General features: G+C 42.2%; 1 protein-coding gene across 1 annotated transcript in view; it reads right to left on the reverse strand.

Annotated features, from left to right (window-relative positions):
- Positions 1–22,970, reverse strand: part of LOC306869706 (fibrinogen C domain-containing protein 1-like) — a 79,356-nt gene that overhangs the window by 12,643 nt on the left and 43,743 nt on the right. The window lies entirely within an intron of this gene.

Below are 22,970 nucleotides of genomic sequence, written 5' to 3' on the forward strand. Positions count from 1 at the left end.
GCATTTGCAGAAGCATTGGTTCAAAATCCTAATTTATTATGAAATATCATAGGAACATTACTTTAGATCACCCACACACAAGATACCATAATTTCACTGTTTAATTGTTAGTACAATCATTAAATATAGTTGTTCAAAACACATGATGCAGCTTTCATTATGGTTCTGCGCATTCATACATCATCGAGAAAAGTACAGACACTGGAATCATTAAACAAAATTTGAAAATTATTGATGAAATAATCAACACAACAGGTTTTTCAAAAAACTTTAAACAAGAAAAAAAAAAGATAATAAAAAACTACTTTAGGCCTACAGTAAAATGTAAACTGGAGTGTCCCTCACTGCACTTCTTTTTTTTTATCAACCCTGTCTTGTGGGTTTGGCTACAGGTTCTCATCCACATCATAATGGATCTTTTCATTAGTTAAACATCTTGGAAAAAATCTTCTGGTATGGCAAATACAGGCCTGACATCAGTCTCCTTTGATATCATTGCACATATCATCTTTGGCTTGTAGGTCTATTGTGAACCTTCCACCTCCATGTGGAGAAAAACTCCTCAGTCGGGTTACAGTAAGGAAAGGGGAATATGGGGTAAATACAAGGTGATAAACTGCGGATGGGCCTGAAACCATGATTGCTCTCAGTGCTGTTGCTAGGAATTCTGGGCCCATTGCACTGATTTTGCTATGGGTCCCCTCAAAATCACATTCAGAGTGGGGTGGTAAGGCCCCCAGCGAACATCGTTCTGGGCCCCTCTCAACCGCTGGGCTCTCAACCTTTCATTCATATCATGGCCTGCCTCATCCAAAAATATGAATGGTTTTCATCAGCTTTCAGCTCTATCAACCTCTAAAAAGACTGTAGGAAAAACAAATACTGATAACAATGATATAGAATTTTGGGGATTTCTTTTCTCCCAACAATATGCATCTTGAAACTGATCATACCTGAACATACTCAGTCCTCAGTTGCTTCACTTGCGTAATGTTGTTCATAATTTTCCATAAGAGTAATGCAACAGTTACATAGCACTTTGAGCTGTTGTATCAACTGATAGTTAGATCATTGCAATAAAATGAATAAACACTCAATTCAGATGTAATGTGCAAGTTGTATTTTGAAATAGTAACACTTTGATGTTAAGTTGTGTCAATTTGAACCTGTGATTTTAGTTCAATGAACAAAAGATCTTTGGCTCATGTGTATTTTATCCAAGCATTCGTAAAGAGTGTTGAGTGTTTTGAAAAATGTGCATTTTGATCATCGGTTGTGAATTATGTGTCTAGAGTTTTGAAAAATGACATGAAGGTTCTGTTATTAGTGCAAAAATGATTGTAAAAAACTGTAAGTATTATCAGGTCTATACTGCCAATACAAATAGATTTTTTTTTTTTTTTTTTTTTTAAGATTGAGCATAAAATTACTAATTCCAACAGTTTAAGAATACATTTTAATAATTTTAACATTTAGTAAGTAAACTGCAAATTATCAGATATTGTTCTTGTTGATCCTTTACAACAATTTAATTAATATATTCAAATAATAATGTTTATGGACTTACAATTATCATTGCATAAACCAGTTAAAATAGTCACTTAAAATACAACTCTCTAGCGCCATCAATAGGCCAAATTTGCACATTTATATTAATAATATTTGAACCGTAATATTTAAAAGCAAAATTAGTTTTTCCTCTGATTCCTTCACTCATGCAGAGTCAAATGCATATCAAAATTTAAATTTCTACAGGTCAAGATTTTTTTACAATTTTCTTAAAAATCCACTTTTTGGAACTTGTCCTAGACGGTTTGTCCAACATTCATCAAAATCCAGATCATCTTTATAGCATTCTGGTAAAAAGTTGTCAAAAGCTTTTTGAAATACCAAACCGTAAAGCGTGTGAACGAATTTGACGAAGTTTGTGCAAAAATGGACATGAAGCTATATCTCCGAAACACAATTATATTGATCCACTGTCCTCTCTACACTTGTTAGCAATATAAGTATTGATTAATCTATCCACACTTACATCTGTGTCTTAATCTTGGAGATTAATTTTTTATCAACCAAGTAGCCAAACTCAGAATGTAACAGGCAAATAGCATGAGCATAAAACACCATAGGAAATGGTGAAAAAAAAAATCCATAATCATAGCCTCCGTGAGCAGAAAAACGGAGTCTGCATTAATTATGTTAATTATTTGTAATGTGTTAAACAGCAAATATGAATCGCATAAACACATTATTTTTCCTATCTCTAGTATGAATGTGTGGTTCATTTTCACTTTCTGTGGCTTGCATATAAAATAATGCAATAAAACACTGAAATGCTCAAACATCTATTATTATGCAGAGCAAATGCATACTTAAAAAATTCATACATGACTGCTATGCATTAAAGCTGCATGGAAAACAACCAGGTCTTAGGGGAGATTCACACTTTTCATATTTTGTTGTTTTTGTTCACATTTTCAGCACCAGACCCATAAACACCGGATAGAAAAATTCTTGCAGCACCGTCCTCAGATATAAACACTGAGTTGAATTATCAAAATTCATTTGACGTGTAGGGCGCAGTGCAACTACAAATACTGTATATGAGTATCTGCACAAGAAAATTGATAAAGTAAAGCAGAATGAATTAAATTTGAGGAGGGAAACAGCAACTTTCCATGAGTGCATACATGAGTCTCTTTTTGCTTTATTCAAAAAAGATTGTTAAATAAAAAATAAAATAATTTATTTTTGAAAAGGGGGAAAGAAACCTGTTACTTTCACAGGTAATTTGCATAACTTTTATTTAGGCTTAATTAAAACCTTTGAGATTTTCCTTGAGGCTCGTTTGGAATAATTAAACACTGGGAGTGTTTTACACCCTTCTTGCTTTTCTACCAAAGAAGGGTCCAAACAGGCAAGTCTGTGTGCATAAAACTCAGGTGTGCCAGAATTTTCAATTAAACATGATTGTGAAGACATTTCACTAAGCTGCATTTTGTCATGAATTATCATACTGATTGCTCAATTAACAAGAGAGAGTGAATGTGAGTCAAGGTGTGCTGTTAGATGGCTTTTTCAGGTGAATGTTTCTTCTTTGATAATTACAAACCAAAGCAGAACTTATGATGAAAGTCATAATATATATATATACTGAAAGAAAGTCTGAATATATGGAATGAGGCTTGAATATATGGAACGAAAGTTTAAATTTCTGGAATGAAGCTTGAATATACTGAATGAAAGTCTAAATGTATGGAATGAAACTTGAATACCTGGAATGAAAGTTTGAATATATGGAATGAAACTAATATATGGAATTAAAGTTTGAATATATGGAATGAAATTTGAATATATGGAATGCAACTTGAATATATTGAATGAATGTTTGAATATATGGAATGAAAGTCTGAATATATAGAATAAAATTTCCAGTGTTTGAAATTAAAATGCAAATTTTACAGTATTTAATGAAAAAATAATATACTGTAGCTAGTTATATCCTTGTTATCAGAGCAATAGTTTCCTGAATTGAAGGACTTTAATAATGTCATTTCCTCAAATTTTCCAATATTGTGTTGATCTAAAACGTTTGGCAACAGCTGATCATATTCCAAATAATGCAAACAGTTTTGAGTGTACATCCCATCATCTTGATATCCCATCATCTCAGACATTACACACAGTGCTAATTCTGACAGCATTTTGATTTAGGTTTAGTCTTTTGACTATGTTACGAATCGGTCAGGCTTGCTTCCCAACCAATCACAGCGCACTCCCTCTCCTGAATACTGATCACCAGCACCTGCCCCTCATCATCACACTAATCAAGTCTGGTACTAAAGCACACACCTCAGCAGCAGTCTTTGTCTGATCTCGTAAATACGAAGTGGACTCTACCCTCAGTATCATTACCCTGAACTATCTAAGGTTACTTACCTGTGGTACTTACCTGCTATCTCTCTCTCCAGTTGTGTCCTCCATCTACAATCACCCGCTGAGGTGTGCGCTCCCTGTTATCCTGTCATCCTGGTCTCCGTCTCGAAAGGTACAACCGCCAGAACCTCCGCTCCTGTTCCACCTCCTTCCGTCAACACCACCAGCTCTCCTTCACACACCATGTTCGCCAGTCCCATGGCCCGACCAGCGCCCTTCTCTGGCGCGGCGGAGGAGTGCAATGGCTTCCTGTTACAATGCTCTCTGACCATTGAACTACAGCCTCAAATGTTCGCCACTGAACAATCTAAAATAGCTTTTTATTATTTCCTCTCTGACAGGCCCTGCACTTCAATGGGCTGAAACAATTTGGAACCAGGCTGGTCCTGCTACCCAATCACTCACTAATTTCCTTGCCCATTTTCGGGAAGTTTTTGCCAGAGTAACAGGAGATTTGTCTATTAGTGAGCAACGATATCAGTTAAGACAAGGTTCTATGTCCATTAACCAGTATTCGCTCAAGTTCAGGACTCTAGCGGCTGCTAGCGGTTGGAATGAGTAATCTCTCATTACGGCCTATTGTCAAGGACTGGATCCGAAACTTCGACTGCACCTAGCGGCCTATGACGATTCCCTAGGACTAGAGCGATTTATTCAACTAGCCATTCGATGCTCAAACCGCATACAATCATGCACACCAGACTTTCCCGCAGCCATTGCCACTCCTCCCAATCGCTGGTCAGAGATCAGTAGCCCTCCAGAACCAATGCAAACAGACTCCAATCGTCTATCCTCGGCTGAGCGGCAGAGATGGCCATTAATTCCACCTCTATCGAGAGCCCCGTTGAGAAGCAGTCTGTTGACATTCCATTCTGTTACACCCCCTTTAGCGACTGTTTTCTGTCCCAAGAGAGCTGCACAGCTACCACCACATTGGCCATGGGACTGTGCCATCAACCTCATTCCGGGTGAGTCAGTGCCCCGCGGGAAGATCTATCCATTATCACTCCCCGAACAGAAGGCCATGGAGGAGTACATCGAGGAGGCATTGAAGCAAGGCTATATCATTCCTTCAACGTCCCCTGCTGCTTCCAGCTTCTTTTTTGTGGCTAAAAAGGACAGAGGCTTGAGGCCGTGCATAGACTACAGGAAACTCAATGATATCACTATCATCTTCACTAAGTTGGACCTCCGCAGCAGGTATAACCTCATTCGCATTCGTCAAGGAGACGAGTGGAAGACAGCTTTCATGACCCCAACTGGCCACTATGAGTACAGGGCTATGCTGTATGGACTAGTCAATGCTCCCTCGATCATCCAGTATGGTCCCCCGGGAGTTTCTCCACCAGTTTATTGTGTATATAGACGACATCCTCATTTACTCCCACAGCGTGGCCGAACATCGCCACCACGTTGTGGAGGTCCTTAAACGGTTACGGAATTTTCACCTGTATCTCAAAGCAGAGAAATGTATATTCCACCAACTCACTGTTCAATTCCTCGGATACATCATTGACAGTGATGGCATTCGCATGGACCAAGGGAAGGTGGAGGCCATCTCATCCTGGCCCATTCCCACCACCATCAAAGAGTTACAACGGTTCCTCGGATTCTCTGATTTCCACCGCCGTTTCATTCTGAATTACAGTACCATCACCAGTCCACTCACCGATCTCCTTAGAGGAAAGGCCAAGCCTCTGTCCTGGAACCCCGCAGCCACAGAAGCTTTCCACATCCTCAAGAAGGCATTCACCAGCACACCGCTCCTTGTTCATCCCAATCCAGAGCTCCCTTTCATCGTAGAGGTCGATGCTTTGACCACGGGAGTAGGAGCGGTGCTTTCACAGCAGCAGGGGACTCCTCTCAAACTCCATCCATGCGCCACCTTCTCCCAGAAACTCAGCCCGGCAGAAAGAAATTAAGTCATCGGCAACCGAGAACTTCTAGCTATCAAACTAGCTCTAGAGGAATGGAGGCACTGGTTGGAGGGAGCTGCACATCCCTTTCTGGTCCTTACTGACCATAAGAACTTACAATATCTCCATGATGCAAAGCGGCTCAATCCACGTCAGGCAAGATGGGCTTTGTTCTTCACCTGGTTCCATTTCAAAATTTCCTATCGCCCAGGGCCACGAAATGTAAAAACCGATGCTCTGTCCCGTATCTCAAGAGTCAAGATTCAAGATTTGATTTGTCACATACACAATTATACAGAGTATAACCAGCAGTGAAATGTAAGTCACGTCCGCTTCAAGGACAGTGCAATTATATAGAATACAAAAACATTGAATGTACATAAATATTAAGAAAAAGAAAAGTAGCAAAAATAAATAAATAAAATAAAAGATAAAAAAAATATAAATATAAATGTGCAGGTCGGTATGTTTGTTGACTTAAATAGTAATATAAGAAGGAAGAAGGAATGTGCAAAAAGTTGCACAGGGTATTCACATAGCAGCAATACGAGGTAAAAAAAAAATATGAATAACTTATTGAAATAGTGATATTTACATGGAGTCGTGAGATGTTATGACACAGAGTTAGAGTTAAGGAGCCTGATGGCCTTGGGGAAGAAGCTCCTCCTAAGTCTCTCAGTTTTTGCCATCAGTCTACGGAAGCGCTTACCAGATGGTAGCAGAGTGAATAGACGGTTACCAGGGTGATTTGAGTCCTTGATGATTTTGACAGCTCTACTTTTGCAGCGTTTGAGGTAGATGTCCTGCAGAGAGGGGAGAGCAGACCCTGAGATGCGCTCAGCTAAGCGCACAACTCTCTGTAGTGCTTTGCAGTCCTGATTGGAGCTGTTTCCATACCACACTGAGATGCACTGAGTCAATACACTTTCTATGGTCCCTGAATAGAAAGTTTTCAGGATTGCTGGTGAGGCCCTGAATTTCATCAGCTGTCGCAGATGGTACAGTCTTTACCTGGCTTTCTTGGCCTGTGTTTGGATGTGTGCAGTCCAAGTCAGGTTCTCGGCGACGTTTACACCGAGGTACTTGAAGCTACTCACCCTCTCCACAGGGGTCCCACTGATCATAAGAGTAGTATAGGGCTGCTGCTGTCTCTTCCTAAAGTCCATGATCAGCTCTTTAGTTTTCCTCACATTCAGAGAGAAACAGTTGTCCTGGCACCATGATGAGAGTCTCTCTACCTCATCCAAGTATGCGGTCTCATCATAGTTGGAAATGAGGCCCAGAACCACAGTATCATCAGCGAATTTGATAATAGATGTGGAGCTGTGAGAGGACACGCAGTCATACGTGTAGAGAGAGTAGAGCAGGGGACTCAGGACACAGCCCTGTGGGGCTCCTACATTCAGAGTGATGGAGTTTGAGGTGAACTGGCCAACTTTCACCACTTCAGGTCTACGCACCTGAGGAAGTACAGGAGGAGACAGAGGGGATCATCCCAGCAGAACTCATCACCAGCCCTATACAATGGACTTCTCCACCAGTCGCCTCCGCAGATCCACCTGCTACTCCACCGGGCTGCCCACCTGATCACCAGTATGTACCCAGGACTCAACGCACGCCCCTCATTTACTCCATCACTGGGCACTGGCCACCCAGGGGTCAACAACACTCTCCCGTTGCTACGAGACCGCTTCTGGTGGCCCAACATGGCCAGGGATGTGAGAAGGTTTGTGCAGGGCTGCCCTGACTGCACCATCTCCAAGAGTCCCCGTCATCTTCCAGCTGGTAAACTCCTTCCATTACCCACACCCAACCGCCCATGGTCACACCTAGAAGTAGACTTCATCACAGATCTACCGGCCTCTGATGGTAACACTTGCATCCTTGTCATTATTGACCGCTTCTCAAAGTTTTGCCGTCTTGTTCCCCTCACAGGCCTTCCCACAACACTCCAGACAGCAGAACTTCTTTTTAACAGAGTCTTCCAATATTATGGCATCCCAGAAGACATTGTGTCAGACAGAGGTCCACAGTTTATTTCAAGGGTTTGGGAGGCCTTTTCGCTCCTAGGTGTGACCGTAAGCCTCTCCTCGGGCTATCACCCGCAGTCAAATGGGCAAGCCGAGTGCAAAATCCAGGAGGTAGTGCGCTTCCTGAGAACCTTCTGCCACGGCCACCAGGACTCTTGGAACCAGTTCCTAGGCTGGGCCAAGTACGCCCAGAATTCTCTACGACAGGCCTCCACTGGACTCGCTCCCTTCCAGTGCGTGCTCGGTTTCCAGCCGCCTCTATTCCCTTGGTTGGGGGAACCATCAGATGTCCCCACGGTCGATTACTGGTTCTGAGAGAACGAGAGAGTCTGGGACGCAGCCCACCATCAGCTGCAGCAGGCAGTGCGCAGGCAGAGGATGACGGCAGACGTCCGAAGATCAGCTACACCCATATATCAGCTGGGACAAAAGGTATGGCTGTCTACCTGAGACATCAGACTGTGCCTGCCCTGCCGGAAACTCAGTACCAGATTTGTTGGCCCCTTCACCATCCTGGAACAAATAAATCCCGTCACCTACAAACTCCAGTTACCTCCGCAATATAAGATTTACCCCACATTCCACGTGTCACTGCTTAAACCTTTCTCTCCTCCTGTTTCCCTAGAGCCTGGCCTGACAGAAGAACCCCCTCTCCCGCTAATCTTGGAGGAAGGTGCTGTCTATAGGGTAAAGGAGATCCTGGAATCCCGGCGCCGTGGTGGTAAATTGGAGTATTTGGTCGACTGGGACGGTTATGGTCCTGAGGGACGCTCATGGGTTCCCAGAGATGACATCCTTGATCCAGCACTACTCAAAGAGTTCCATACAGCACACGCTAACTGTCCAGCACCCCGGGGGCGGGGTAGACCACCACGACGCCGGGTCGGCCCTCAGGAGTGGGCCGTGGAGAGGGGGATACTGTTACGAATCGGTCAGGCTCGCTTCCCAACCAATCACAGCGCACTCCCTCTCCTGAATACTGAAAAAATAATATACTATAGCTAGTTATATCCTTGTTATCAGAGCAATAGTTTTCTGAATTGAAGGACTTTAATAATGTCATTTCCTCAAATTTTCCAATATTGTGTTGATCTAAAACGTTTGGCAACAGCTGATCATATTCCAAATTATGCAAACAGTTTTGAGTGTACATCCCATCATCTTGATATCCCATCATCTCAGACATTACACACAGTGCTAATTCTGACAGCATTTTGATTTAGGTTTAGTCTTTTGACTATGTTACGAATCGGCCAGGCTCGCTTCCCAACAATCACAGCGCACTCCCTCTCCTGAATACTGATCACCAGCACCTGCCCCTCATCATCACACTAATCAGGTCTGGTACTAAAGCACACACCTCAGCAGCAGTCTTTGGCCGTTTCTCAATACCAAGTTCGCAGAGTCTGGACTTCCGTCATTTCGAGTTTGGACTTGCCAAGTTCGACTCAGAAGAACGAACTCTCGAGGACGGGAGGACGAACTGAATTCTGGGTTATGGCCCGTATCAAGTCCGCACAAGTCACCTCTCGATGCATCCTCGGTAAAAGGGGCGGATCAAGAACACATCCGGGGATTTGAACTGGACTTGGCTAGATGTGAACTTTGAATTGGAACAGTACTTGGGCAGCGACTGATGACGTTTCACAAGTCCACAAGAACACAAGTACAGACAAGTACGCATATTGACAAACGGCCTTTGTCTGATCTCGTAAATACGAAGTGGACTCTACCCTCAGTATCATTACCCTGAACTATCTAAGGTTACTTACCTGTGGTACTTACCTGCTATCTCTCTCTCCAGTTGTGTCCTCCATCTCCAGCTCCAATCACCCGCTGAGGTGTTTGCTCCCTGTCATCCTGCCATCCTGGTCTCCATCTCCACGAGTTCCTGTGAGGCAAAGAAGGTTTTGTTATTCCCTGAATTCATCCTCCAGAACTTCTCTGAGTAGGCTTACTCACCCGGAGTCTCTCGTCACTTCTCCAGAGCTCTCCTGTTAAATAAATACTCATCTGTTATTCACTTACCTCCATGTTCTGTCAGTATATGTTACAGACTAAAATACCTTATAGTTTTAGTCATATTTTAGTCATTTTAATTGTTTTAGCCTACTAAAAATACAGTAGATTTATTCGACTAAAATCTACTGAGTTTGGTTAAACTGTAATGCATTAAGCATTTAAGTATCACACAACTGTTACTTGAATACATGACTAAACTGACAGTTTGACATAATTGTGTGTTTTTTGACAAGTGTGAAAATACATAAAATAGAGCTTAATTCTGTGCTCATCAGGGCCTAACACATACTTTTTATGGTTCTAGTTAACTATAATAATCCTGATAATAAAATCTATTTATTGAATAATATGTCAAATAATGTTCTTAGTCTTTCCTTCCTGTAACTGGAATCCCTGAAACAAGACCGAAATACACCGGAATTCTTATTTGCAGGCTGTTCATTCAAGTTCATGAGGGAGATAAAATATGCATTCTTACAACTGTCTAATACACATTACCATATAAACATTGTAAAGTAAACATCGCTATAATTAATCAGCAGTAGTTCATAAGCAGTTGCCTGGCATAAATGTGTGCTATTCATTTATTGCAAACCGCTCTGAATCAGTTTGAAGTGCTGTTGTTCGAGCCGGTAGAACGTACAACAGCGCAGAGTTTTCCCGTGGTTAGATCAGAACATTACAATTCAGGTGTAGCCTACACATCTATCACACAGGACGTCAGTTCTGACTGGGCATTTTCGTCTCATTTGTATTTGTCGACAAAACTGGCATCGATGTAGATTACTACAGAACTACACAAATGTGCTTTTCACACAAGCAAGTCTTCCTTTTTTTGAGATATGGGCAGTCAACACCCATGAAGCCTGGGCAGTTCCTATTTGTCAGTAAACATAAATAGACACTGATATATTGAGGCAGAAAGCGGATTGTGTGTTGAGCACAAATTTAAGAGAGCAGCACAATAAAAAGCCTATGGGCATTGACAGTTACACTGCACACCTGTGATAAATACCACTCTAAAAATGACATATTCCTGCAATTATGCAGGGAAAAATTGGGTCAGAGCAATGCATAAAATTTCAAAGCTCCTCTAGGTTTCTATACACACACAAACCCACTCTCAACGAATACAGATATCATTCTAAAACAGGAAACATAAAACATTTATTCTAGATGTGCATAATAAACACATGTTAAATTGTTAGTCATTTAAATAATAGTGCTATATTCCATCTTCTACCAGCTAGACAGACACAAGACAACATCTTGATTCTGATTAATGTGTTAATGTCTTCAATTTGCAGATAATTTGAGTGATACAATTGTCTGGCTCATTAACAATTCATTCAGACTGTGCACAGCTATACTTCTCTTTTTGCCACGGTAAAAGGTTCAAATATTAATGATTTATTTGCTTAGATTTGAAAAGTATTTTGCGAAGGAAACGCATTGATCGGTTATAAAAATCCCTCAAGCCATTTTTCCTCATTCACATGGTTTTACTCCAGGAAATAGACACAGCACTAGAATCATTACACTCTCTTTTTCTGTTTCTGCCCTCTTTCAGTGACATTTCTTCAAGTTAAAATATTCATAATGCTTTTTCTCTCTATGTGACTGAGCGCAAAAGAAAAGGAAAGAAAGAAGAGGGGAAGGGGAAAGAGAACTCACAGGAAGCAAAGTGAAGTGTGTGTTTGGTGAAGAAGAATGAACAGGAGGCATGAATATTGCGATGGAGAGATGGAGGGCAGCGGAGAGGGCAGAAAGTGGAGGGGTGTCTTTGAATACCTGTCTATTCTCTCTCTCCCATCAAGACGAGAGAAGAACGGAAAGGATCTCCCAAAGACTTCAAAGGGAGAAGCTCGGGGGGAAAAGCTCATACACACACACACACACACACACACACACACACACACCCGCGCGCGCGACTGAAGAGGACACACACAAAAAACACCAACGTGCTGTATAAGGGAAACAGGTCAATTTAGCTCAAAGAGAATCATTTATGATTTTATTGGGAATTTGAACAGAATCACTGTTTTACGGCTGATCTCTGAGTAAGCCAGCGATTCACTGAACGAGCTGTATAACATCAACTCTCCACTGGATATTAAAATCCAAAATATAGTGAAAACACTATTAAATAGCACAGTAAAAATATCGGCAGTTTAAGACATTAACTTGTAAGCACTAAACACAAGAGAGTTCTCTTTTCAATATAAATAAGACTTTATTTGATAAATCTAAGACATGTAAACTAATCTAACACATGATCACATGAACTCACACATTCATACACGTTACAGAAAAAGAGAAAGCGAGGAAAGAATGAGTTAATGAGATTTAATAGCGTGCTAAACAATAACAATTAGTTTCTCAGATATAAAATATCCTTTTTTATAGTACAAAGTACATCCTTTTGTAGTTCACAGCATACGTGTGTCTATATTGCTACAGAATAGCATACATTGCTATCATAAATACTAAGCTATAAGACTGCAAAATCATAGTTGTTTTTTTCCCAAACTGTAATTCCAGACTACAATGTTTGAATATGATAGGCAATTCTTTGTATTTAAATTTCTTATGGTACGATGATGTTTTCATGCTCTATATAAAACAATAAAAGTAATATGAGAGTACATTGTAACATGATCAATGCTACGAGTCTAAGTATGTTTAGAACATATTTATTATTAATAGCCTACTCTGTTCAAAAATAGATTTTAATAGCGTGCTAAACAATAATAATTAGTTTCTCAGATATAAAAGGTCTATAAAACCTATATATATATATAGATGCTCCTGATGTTAACATGCTCACAAATGTTTTTGGTTGTTTGTATTTAATTGAATCAGCTACCTGAACCACAGATGAATCCTGATGACTTTCTTCTGATGTTGGTACAGTGCTCTCAGAGGAACACAGTTTGATGTTCAACTACACTGATATTCTATGGTAAAACAAGATCCTTGACTACTTATTGTTTTTTTTTTCTTCTTCTTGAATCCATGGACATAAGTAAATATCAGGTACTTGTTTCACTTGTTGAACATAATCTGTTGCAGGAATGAGTCAAAGTCTGTTCACATCTCTGTGGTTAGATCAATGTGCACAATAATGTGTCTTTGACCTTCATTATGTATGTTTTGATTATACTGTTGTAAATAAAATACAAATAATTGAAAACAATTTTTTTTTTCAGTCTCCTCACACTCTGTCTTACCTGCCTCAGTCACAGTCACACTGATGGCCCATTAGCAGCCTTTAGGGTAGGGCCCATTTTCTCTCAGGTGAAAATCACTTAATATTCAAGGCCATTACCACACTCCATCGCATATTTGTTTCGATCACAAAACATGTCTTTAAAAATTATAATTAATATATTGTTTTCTGTGAATGATTAAGCAGAATGATTTTCACATAATTGTGAAGTAAATATTCTAGCCTACAAGACTGATTACTCAAAAGTCTTATTCAGGATGATTTAGTGTGGCTTTTATGGCCTTATTTCAGCTACATTTTTTTCCCCAAAACTTACTAATCACGCATCATATATTTTTTTTCTAAAAAATGCAAACATGTACATTCATCTTGGTCACATATTATTGTAGCACAGTTTGTGCTGAATAAAAAAAAAATACACGTTGGTCAATAGTATGTTATAAGTAGCTGAAATAAGCACAAATATCAGGGCATGTCAAAACATCTCAAGGGCCCCAAAATCACCTCAGACCCCAGAGGGTTAAGAGAATGAAAATGCAAAATCCCAAGTTAACAGCAATATGTGCTATTGCATAAACCTGAACAACCATCAATCACTTTATTAACCCTAGTATCGAGTTTCTCAATGAGGCTAAAATTTATATTAAATGTACCAGCTTGTCAGAGAGTCACCACAGTCACCGCAGTCTCCACCAACAACACTCACCAGATCCCAATCCCCTGATTTCTGATCACCGCCACCTGTCAGCACCTATCAGCAGCACTATATCCCTGCACTCCTCCCGTTCACTCACTGTCTGGTCCTATACTTTCCATGTTGACTAACCTGACCCACTTACCTTTTGTCGACTTACCAGTTGCTCCAGTGTTCCTATCCCTGCTCTCCACTGCTCCAGTTCTCCACTGTCTCCACGCTCCACTGTTACCTCCGAATCCCCTGGATAAGGAAAAATGACATTCACACTCAGATAAGCCCTAGAAACATTCCCATTCCCCGCCTGCTTACCTGGACATTCTGCTCTTCTCATTCCCCTCTTCTACTACTCAATAAACCTGTTGATTTTATTGCCCTTATCTCTGTGTCCTGTGTCTATCTGTTGACAGAAGACCAGACCAGAACCGATGACCGGAGATGGAGTTCCTGAACCCTGCCGCTGCGGATCCCATCGAAGAGCTGATGAGTGCTCTTCAAACAGCTCTCTCAGTCACACATCCTCAGTCTGCCTCTGCCAATCCCATGTCCATCCCTGCAAACTATTTGGGTGAGGCAGTTGAATGTAGCGGCTTTTTACTCCCATAAATGCAATCCCATAAATTTTCCAGTGAACAGGCCAAAGTTGACTTCCTGATCTCTCTACTAACCGGAAGGGCATTGCTCTGGGCACGAGCCATCTGGAACTCACAGACCACTATAATTAACTCTTTCGATGCTTTCTCTTCCCACTTCAAGGAGGTCTTCGGCCTATCCACCGGCTCGCTCTCCATTGCCGAAAAACTAATTCGCCTCCATCAGGGAGATTCTTCGGCCAGTGACTATACTCTGCAGTACTGGACTCTGGCGGCCTCGTGTGGACAGAACAAGGCAGTGCTACTCACTGCTTACCATCAGGGCTTGGATCCACAGATCAGAGCCCAGATGGCGATCTATGATGACACTGTCGGTCTGGAGAGCTTTATGCAGAAGGCCGTTAAGATCTCCCAACGTCTCACGGCTTGTCAGCCGGACATAACTGCTCATTCTCCGTCCTCACCAGCTGCCTGTCCTCCGGTACCAGAACCTATGCAAATGGGTACTAATCGCCTCTCACGCACTGTTTGTTTGTTTTATTTGGATCCCCATTAGCTTCAGCATAAGCTATTCTGAGCGTGCTTGATGTCTAGCCACGGGGCTGTGCCTCTACTACGGAGTACCGGGGCACTTCATACAGGTGCTATCCTGCTATCTCTACCCTACCACTGCTAACAGTACAACTGCTCACCCCATGTCATTTCATTTCAGTACGCGCTCTCGTGGACTCGGGATCCTCAGGCAATTTAATCTCACAAGCCCTCCTAAAAGAGCTTGATTTACTCTGCCAGAGACAGGCCGAGCTGAAGATCGAGACCATACAGGGAAAACTGATCGGGCGTGGGCACATCAAGTTCCGGTCTCCGCCGATCAGTCTGCAAGTAGGCTGTCTTCATCATCAGGAGAGGATTTCCTTTCTGGTACTGGAGGGACCCACCGTCAATATCATGCTGGGATGCCCCTGGCTACCTAAACATTCCACCGAAGTCAGATGGGATACCAGCGAGATCCTCCGATGGAGTAAAACCTGCATCCAAAACTGTCTCTCCAATGTCACTACCGGACCCTTAACGATCACACTGTCGAGCTCCTTTATCCCCTTTCCATGGTCCCGGCTGCCCTTGAGGAACTCCGTGGGGCCCGCATCTTCTCGAAGCTGGACCTGCGGAGCGCCTATAACCTCGTTCATATCCGGGAGGGCAACGAGTGGAAGACGGCGTTCATTACCCCCTCAGGCCACTATGAATATCAGGTCATGCCGTATGGCCTTTCCAACTCTCTGTCCGTCGTCCAGGGGTTTATGAACGTGGTGTTCCGGGAGTTCCTCCACCGGTTTGTCATCGTGTACATAGACAATATCCTGATCTACTCCCGGAACCTGGCCAAACATCGCCATCACGTGACGCAGGTCCTACGCCAACTCAGGAAACACCACCTCTACCTGAAGCTTGTGAAGTGTGAGTTCCACCGCCCCATTATCCAGGTCCTCAGCTACATCCTCAGTGCGGATGGGATCCAGATGGACCAGGAGAAGGTCGAAGTCATCCGGGACTGGCCCCAGCCTCAGTCAGTAAATTCCTTTGTTTACATTTCATTTCTTCGGGAGAGTTATTGTTTGTGTCCGTTATGGAATAAATTACGCTCAAAAACAGAGTCTTGGTGGTAAAAAAAACAACACGGTGTTGTAGCATACAGTTTTACAAACAGAATGAGACCATCCACGGAAAAAAAAGTCTCAGAAAAGCGGAATATAGATTATTTGAATTTGGCGCTCTCTCCTGAAAGCGTGACGCACGCTGTGACGCAGCTGTCATCTGAGGGGGCCGTAACTTAGCGATCTGCCTTTTCCATAAAAATTTACATTTTTTATATGTGTGTATGGGGAATGTGGCCGTATCTGCATGATTAGCATCTGTATGGACGGACATCATCGTATTTATTACTGACTCTATGACGGCTATCATTGTGATTCAATGATCAGCTATTATTGATTATATGGCCCATCTGTATGACTATCATCTGAATGATAATCAGCGTGTGATTACTGACTGTATGACCATGTCTGCCAATATCAGTTTATGTCTAGCAATCAGAATATATACATGCATACTATATACAAAGCATTTTTTTTCTTTTTTTTGTTTCCTTTTTTATTACTCAAATAATTATTTTTGTATTTTTAGTGCTCAAATAAATCGCTTATATGATGTCTAAAATTCTGTCTATTATTTTATAATTGAAAAACTATGCAGGAATATGTATAATGACTAAAATAGTTTGTATAATTCTGCAATCCATTTGGTGGTTATTTTTCCTCAAACGGGGGTGGGAGGACTACAAATAGTTTCAGGAAAAATATTGCAGGAATCTCATTTTTCATGGTATCTTCTTCAAATTTGAAATATAAACTCATGAGACATTTGGCTTTCAATCCATTACTTTTCTGGATTGCTCCAGGACTTATTTCATGTATTTGTATATGAAATAAAAAAAACATTCAGTGTGGAAAAATATTTTTCAAGGCACGTCAGTGTCTATAACTTTTTATCTTTTTGAGCATTATCAACTCTGGATGATGGATAGTAAAGCCTAGAGTGTCTTCTTTCCAAAGATACCTAATTTGTTTGTGTAGCATACTTTGTCAGGAACTGTTACCGTTTTAATTTAGGTAGGTTATTTTCACCTGTGAGGCCCAAAATGGGGGGCAAAGGTTAACAGGTTAAACCCCCGGCAGGCTCGCTGGGTCCTCTTCTTTAGCCAGTTGCAGTTTTCCATCACGTATCGACCCGGAGATAAGAATATCAAGGCAGATTCCCTCTCACGTATCCATGCTCCCGACGAACCCTCCACACCTGAACCCATACTCCCTCCAGCCGTCCTTGTGAGCCCCATCCGGTGGGCCCTGGATGAACAGATCCGTATCGCCTCCATCACCGAACCTGCTCCGCTGGGAGGCCCAGAGGGCAAAACCTACATGCCCACCTCCTTGAGGACTTCCTTTCTGGGCTTCCTGCATGATCTGGACACCCAGGCAGCCAGAATACTCTCTCGCTTCTCCAAGCTCGGTACTGGTGGCCCAGTATGGCCCGGGATGTCTCCCAGTACGTTCGTGGATACACTCTCAGTCTGTGCCGTCTCCAAGACTCTACATCACTTACCCGCCGGAAAATTTGTCCCATTACCCATTCCACGTCGCCCCTGGTCCCACGTTGGAGTCGACTTCGTCACAGATCTCCCCAAGTCAGAAGGTTATACCTGCATACTCGTTGCAATTGACAGATTCTCCCCAAGCCTGCAAGTTAATTCCCCTCCGGGGTTTACCCACAGCCCTCGAAACAGCAGAGGCCCTCTTCCATAATCTCTTCCGCAACTTCGGCATCCCGGAAGATGTCGTCTCCGACTGTGGGCCATAGTTTTTCTCCCGTGTCTGGTTGGCATTCTTCAAACTCCTCGATGTCACCGTCAGTCCCTCCTCAAGGTATCACCCCCAGACTAACGGCCAGACTGAGCAGAAGATTCAGGAGATTGGGAGGTATCTCCGGGCCTACTGTCATGACAACAAGCACAGCTGGAACTGCTTCCTCCCGTGGGACGAGTATGCACAAAATTCCCTCAAGCAAACCACCACCGGCCTCACCCCTTTCCAGTGCATACTAGGCTACCAACCCCCTCTGAATTTTCTCGCTCTTGCAGAGTATAATTTTGGACATGATTTCTATAACCAGAATATGATACATTTGACAAAGAATTGATAGGAAGAAACATTTCAAGCAAAAATTTGCGAACTCATACATACCAAACATGAATATAAACCCTTAGGCTATTCAATAGTTATTAAAAAGACATGATTAGTGATTAATGATTAGATTAATGAGTGATTAGGACACGATAGTAAAATCTGTGGGTTACATACATATGGAGTTATGCATAGAAATCATTAGTTGCTCATAAGTCCTTTTAAGATGATTTTGGTGCATGAAAGAGTTTCTGTGTCATTCTGTGGACGTGATAATATGTTCTGTGAAGACCAAAGAGGTTAAAAGGTCTCATAAGAAATTTCAGTCTGGTTCTTGTCCTGGGTGGGGGAACCCACCCAAAAAAGTCTCTACTAATGATTTTGGTCATGATGTGCTGTGTCTTTGACCATCAATCTTGGTCTACTTATACCTAGCCTTATCTCCAAATGACTATAGCCCCATTGACTCCCTCTGCCAATGCATTGATGAAATTAACAGTTGGATGTGTCACAACTTTCTTTAGTTAAACAAGGAGAAAACTGAAGTCATTAGGATAAAAATATGAAGTTCTCAAGATAAATGCATACCTCGACTCTAGGGGTCAAACAACTAAAAATCAAGTAAAAAATCTTGGGATGATTCTGGAGACAGAACTTAGTTTCAGTAGTCATGTCAAAGCAGTAACTAAATCAGCATATTATCATCTCAAAAACATTGCAAGAATTAGATGTTTTGTTTCCAGTCAAGACTTGGAGAAACTTGTTCATGCCTTTATCACCAGCAGGGTGGAATGGTTGTAATGGTCTCTTCACCAGCCTTCCAAGGAAGACCATTAGACAGCTGCAACTCATCCAGAACGCCGTTGCCAGGATTCTGACTAGAACCAGAAAATCTGAGCATATCACACCAGTCCTACATCATAATCTTCTCAGAATCTAACAGAACCGCAGACTGCCGGGGCGTCACATGATGTGAGAGCTTTATCTGCTATAGAGGTCACACCTCTGGGGAGTCAAAGAGCCTATGGTGACTTGAACTTTTGGAGGGAAAGTTTACGACTCTTTGTCTCCATGCATGGTAATTTGCATATGACCTGGATTGGAAGTTGATATACAAACTATTAAAGATTCTTAGTACACTTATACAGTATGTTGCATAGGTATCAATATAATATACACTCTCAATTAGATCATCCAAAGACGAATCGATAGAGACCAAACATAGTATAAGTGAGTTAATATTAACTAGTGTTCTATCATAAGCATGCATAAAACAGGATACAATACATAAGAACATATACAAGAACAGTAATAATATGCACAATGATCTAAAGATATGTGTGTTCATTCAAAGAAAGGTTTTTCTATGAATTAATTATCAATAAGTGTTCTTTGTGTCAATGTTGTAAGCTGTTCTGTGAAAGAGGCTTGTTGGTTAGGCTTGATTTTTGTCTGATTCGCTCTGATATCCTACAGTATTGACAAGATTCAAAGGTTTGTGAAAAAAAAATGCACATGCAAACTCACAAATCTTCAAATGTATCATTTTCTTTTCCTAGTGACCGCTGTAAAGAACTTTTGGAAATAAAAGCTAAATATTAACCCATTGTTATGTTTCTGGCAACTCTTCGGCTTTTAACCTGATATCCAGAAGCAGATTAAAGCAATATTCTGGTTTGTAGAATAAAGAATAAAAAATTGAGAATAAAAAAAGAAATAGTGGCAAAAGCCTGTATTATTTTTGGGTAATTTAAAAACTTTAATGAAAATAATTACCATAGCTGAACATTCATTTATAATTGTAGCATAAAAAATAAAAAAAGTCAATTTAACATGCAACAATTTTTAATGTTCCATAGTTATTGAAATCTTTTTCCTTTTTTTACTTTATATATACCTAAATCAATAATGTAGCTTCTGATGTATCCTGAAGAACAAAACTAGATGAATACATTGGGATGGATGCCCTGAGCTACACCAGAGACCTCTGGATCAGTGTGGATGAGGTTTCATCACCTACTTTCACTGTGTTCTAGAATCCAGTTACAGAAGGAAAACCTAAGTTTGAAGAGCATCTCAGAAAAAGTGACACCTGAGGGGGAAAAGCAGCTGTATAGTCTCTAACTCACTTCCTGACACATAGTACGTGTCACACGTGTGTGGATGTTCAAAAGCAGAGAGCAGAGCCAGAGAAGTGACTCACCAGCAGAGCTGTATGCAAAACCAGAGTATCTAGCCAGAGTCACAGACGAGTTCCATTTGAGACATAATCTGTCTTTCCAAACATTGCCAATGTACCTCTAGTAGTCATTATTCAAAACAACCGAGGGAATTATCCTTTTTTCTGACTAGCAATGGCAATCCCTTGAACTAAATAAGATGTACTCTTACATGACATGTTTCTTTTTCTTGAAAATGTGGTTTCAAGAAGCTGCCATGATGAAAACCCGAAGAGCAAGTTAAAGGAGTACTACAGAGGACAGATTAAAAATAATATAGTCTACAGTTTTATGAGTTCCAGAAAAAAAAAAAAAAAACCCTCATAGCATGATGGCTGTTTCTTAGTGCATGCTCTCCAGCAATATCAACAGATGAGCAAACAAAAAGCAACACTTTTACGCATATGAACACAAGTCATTCATAAAATTAATGGTTTGATTTTTCTCCATATACAGATAATTGCATTTTGGAAGAGTTTTGAATACATTCCTGATGACAAAAACACACCGCTTTAAAGGGATAGTTCACAAAAAAATAAAAATAAATAAATAAAGTCAAAATTTACTCCCCTTATGTTGATCCAAACATGTATGACATTCTTTCTTCTGTGGAACATAAAATAAGATACTTTGGGGAAAAATGTTGGTAACCAAATGTTTGAAATAAATAAATAAATAAAACGCAGAGACATTTCTCAAAATATCTTCTTTTGTGTTCCACAGAAGAGAGAATGTCATACAGGTTTGGAACAACATGAAATTAAGTGAAGTTGGTCTAAGATGGTCTCCCAGTGTGGAAAAGCTGGTTGTATTAGAGACTGTATGAATGCGTTGGTTACTTTTCCGGTACTAAATCACCTTATAGTGTCAGTTACTACAAGTGATGTCCAGTGACCAAGAGAGTAATGAAACAGGCAGTTGCATCTCAGTTTTATCAATTTACTCCTTTAACGAGTTCACACTTACATATATTTAGCACGAGTAAGGTAATGCGTATTTGACGAGTATAGTAATGCGTAGTTGGCGTGCTGTCCTGGGGAAGGGCTCCGGGCTCAGGAATGGCCCGAACCCAGAGTACCCCCCCCCCCAAAAAAAGCAATTGTGTTGGACAGCCGCCAGACTAAGAACCCCCCAAATACGCACTGAGATCTGGCGGGAGCTGGTTTTGAGAAATCACTTGTATGATAGGCCGAAGTTTGCGTGTTCCGTGGGAGCGGCTTGGCATAGGATGGGTAGGCCCGACCAGCCGCTGGTGGATTGCGTGGTTGGACGCTCGGTCGGGAGGGCTCGAACCAATGCTCGACAGTGTGCTCACTGGGTTGGAGTGAGTGAGCCCTACCAGCCGATGGAGGAGGAGCAGCATAATTGTGGCCCTGACCAGGGGGGTCTGTTTTGCCTTGAGTGGAGTAGCTCACGGAGTCAGCGTACGGGCCCTGCTGGCCGATAGTCCCTGCTAATCAGAGGACAGAGGGTGGGTAGCTGACCGAGAGAGCCCATGAAGCCTCCGGCTGGAGATCAAGACTCCGGACGTCGGACGAGTGGGTCCTATTGGCCTAACAGGTAAAAAGAGTTTGGGACGTCCAACAAGGAGGACTCTCGCAACATCTGACGAGAGATCAAGACTCACAGCATCGGATGGATGAGCCTCGCTTGCGGGCGGCAAGTATAGGAGCCCAGCCGGGAGAACTCTCGCCGACGTCTGACGTGATATCAAGACTCATTTCATCAGACGGGTAAGTCTCGCCGGGCGGGTAGGGAGAAAAGGAAAACCGGACTGGGAGGGCTCTCGCAGCATCTGATGGGAGATCAAGACTCGAGACATCGAACGGATAAGCCTCGCCAGGCGGGGGAAAAAGATGTTAGGTTTGGCTGAGAGGTTTCGGACAGTGTTCGGTGGGTGGGACGAGACCTATGGCGTCAAACGGCTGGGCCTCGCTGACCGTCAGACGGAAGGTAAAGTTGGGTGGCCGGGAGACTCTCGCCAACGTCCAACGGGAGATCAAGACTCGCTGTGTCGGACGGGTAAGTCTCGCCGACCGTAAAATGGATAGGGTAGTTTAGTCTGGCTGGGAGGCTCTCGCCGACGTCTGACGGGAGATCAAGACTTGCTGTGTCGGACGGGTAAGCCTCGCCGAGTGTGGGACTTGAAAAGGTAAGGTTGTCTGGTCGGGAGGCTCTCGCCGGCATCCGATGGGAGATCAAGACTCACGGCATCGGACAGATAAGACAGAAAGGTAAAGATGAGTGGCCGGGAGGCTCTTGCCGACATCCGACGGGATATCAAGACTCGCTGTGTCGGACAGGTAAGCCTCGCCAGCCATAGGATGGAAAAGGTAAGGTTGTCTGACCGGGAGGCTCTCGCGGCATCTTATGGGAGATCAATACTCGCTGCATCGGAATGGGTAAGCCTCGCCGGTGGCAGACTGAAAGCCAAGATTGCTTGGCCGCAAGGCTGCTTTGGCGTTCGACGGTGGTTCGAAACTCACGGCGCAAGTAGGTAAGCTTCACAGGTAGTTGAAAGAGAAACGTATTCTGAAGGCTCTTGTCGAATTTGACTGGAGATCAAGACTCGTGGCATCGGTCGGGAATGCAAC

This window comes from Barbus barbus (genome assembly GCF_936440315.1).
Source record: "Barbus barbus genome assembly, chromosome: 5".
Lineage (NCBI taxonomy): Eukaryota > Metazoa > Chordata > Actinopteri > Cypriniformes > Cyprinidae > Barbus > Barbus barbus.